This window comes from Brassica napus, chromosome C4, assembly GCF_020379485.1.
Source record: "Brassica napus cultivar Da-Ae chromosome C4, Da-Ae, whole genome shotgun sequence".
NCBI lineage: Eukaryota > Viridiplantae > Streptophyta > Magnoliopsida > Brassicales > Brassicaceae > Brassica > Brassica napus.
In genome coordinates this window covers 58,841,088-58,843,432 of record NC_063447.1, presented here as the reverse complement: position 1 = coordinate 58,843,432, position 2,345 = coordinate 58,841,088, and the positions used below count along the sequence as shown (strand labels likewise).

General features: G+C 46.0%; 1 non-coding gene across 1 annotated transcript; it reads right to left on the bottom strand.

Annotated features, from left to right (window-relative positions):
- Nucleotides 1-312: 312 nt before the first annotated feature.
- Nucleotides 313-419, bottom strand: LOC125586609. The gene has a single exon (XR_007323145.1). It is a non-coding gene; the product is annotated as a small nucleolar RNA R71 (small nucleolar RNA).
- Between the last annotated feature and the right edge of the window lie 1,926 nt (nucleotides 420-2,345).

The following is a 2,345-nucleotide window of genomic DNA, read 5'->3' as shown; positions in this document are numbered from 1 at the left end:
ATCCGAGCACCAGCTGTGGCAGCAAACAACTTTGAGGTCAAGTCAGAACTCCTCAACGTGATCGAGAACAACAAGTATCATGGCTTGGCTCTGGAGGACCCATTTGATCACTTGGACAGGTTCGACAGCTACTGCGGGTTGTCAAAAACCAATGGTGTGTCCGAAGATGCTTTCAAGCTCAAGCTATTCCCTTTCTCTTTGGGGGATAAGGCACGTCAGTGGGAGAAGTCTCTACCCAGCGACTCTATCACCACTTGGGATGAGTGCAAGAGAGCATTCTTGGAGAAATTCTTCTCATCCTCAAGAACTGCTAAGCTGAGAAATGAGATCTCCAGTTTCCAACAGAAGAACTTGGAAGGATTCAGTGAAGCCTGGGAGAGATTCAAGGGCTACCAAGCTCAATGCCCACACCATGGATTCTCTAAGGAGAGCTTGCTGAGCACATTCTACCGTGGCGCTCTTCCTAAGTACAGGGCCAGACTGGATACAGCTAGCAATGGGTTCTTCTTGGGGAGAACTGAGGAAGATGCAGAGGAGCTGGTTGACAACATGGTAAAGAGTGATGCAGTCTACAGTGGAGACCACGACAAAGCAGTCGAACAGATGATAAGCAGACGAGGAAGGAGTTGAAAGCTCTACAGGATAAGATAGACATCCTCCTTGCTGATAAAGCCACACAAGAGCAGCTGCACTTTGTTGGTAACCCAAGCCAAGAGACACCACCTGTTGTCCATGAGGTTGAGGGTTTGGAAGGTCAGGAAGAGCTGTGTTTCATCAACAACAATGGTAGCTGGTACAAAAAAGAGCCCAACTTTCAGTACAACAACTACCAACAGAAATCCTATCCCAACAACCAACAGAGTGGTTATCCGCCTCGAAACAACCAGCAAGGCAGCTATCAACCTCAGCAAAACCCCTCATCTGGTTCCTCTGCTCCTCAAGAGAGCAGCACTGACACCCTGCTGAAACAAATCTTGGAGTCTCAGACTAGAAGTGAGAAGCATGTTGGATATGAGTTGAAAAACCTTCATTCCAAGATTGATGGGAGCTACAATGAGCTCAACAACAAGTTCTCACATCTTGCTTCTACAGTCAAGAATTTAGAGAATCAGTTTGCTTCCATGAACACTCACCAGACTCGCCAGCAAGGATCTCTACCTGGAAAATCTGACCAAAACCCCAAGGAGGCCAAAGCTATCACCCTTAGGAGTGGTAAGCAGTTACCTCCTACAACCCTCACCAGGGATGCTGAGAAACTAGGTGAGGAGGTGGCCATCAACTTAGATGATGAAGTGGTGATTGTTGATGAGAAAATCAATGATGAAATCTTGGAGAAGATTGTGGAAGCCAAGGGTAAAGGAAAGGTTGGGGAAGAGAAGAAAACAGTGAAGGATGGTGAAGTTCTTGCTCCAGCAAGTGAGAATTCTTTTGTTCCTCCTCCCTATGAACCCAAACTACCATTCCCTGGTAGATTCAAGAGGCAGCTGCTAGAGAAGTACAAGGCTTTGTTTGACAAGCAAATGAGTGAAGCTCAGGTTGCAATGCCCATCATCGATGCTTTCATGTTGATTCCTCAATACAACAAGTTCCTGAAAGATGTTGTAGCTGCAAAGAAGAAGGAAATGGAAAGCATGATGATTCTTACCCATGAGTGCAGTGCCATCATCCAAAGGCTTGATGTTCCAGAGAAGTTAGAGGATCCAGGATGCTTTACACTACCTTGTGCTCTTGGACCTATGGTATTTGAGAAATGTCTCTGCGATTTGGGAGCTAGTGTCAGCGTGATGCCTTTTTCTGTTGCAAAGAAGCTTGGATTCACTCAGTACAAGAAGTGTAAACTCTCTCTGGTGTTAGCTGATCGTTCAGTGAAGTACCCTGTGGGCATCCTAGAGGACCTACCTGTGAAGATTGGAAGGTATGAGATACCTACAGATTTTGTGGTGCTTGAGATGGGTGAGGAGGCTCAAGACCCATTGATTCTTGGAAGGCCATTCTTAGCTACAGCAGGAGCAATTGTTAAGGTGAAAGAGGGCACGATTGATCTCCATTTGGGTAAAGGGCATGTTCTCCACTTTGACATCAAGGAGAAAATGAAGAAACCAACTGTGTTCGGGCAAGCCTTCTACATTGAAGAGATGGACACTCTTACTGATGAGCACCTTGAAGAGTTACCACCTGAGGACGACGAGGAGGGATCATCTCCCTCTACTCATTCTCCATAGAAGGTAACCCACTACTTTCCCTTGTATATACCATTTCGTTTTTGCATATTAGTTTTCTCTTTTGGGTATCTCTCTCTCCTTGACAACACAGAGACTGTGTCATTTAAGTTTGGGGGAGGTACC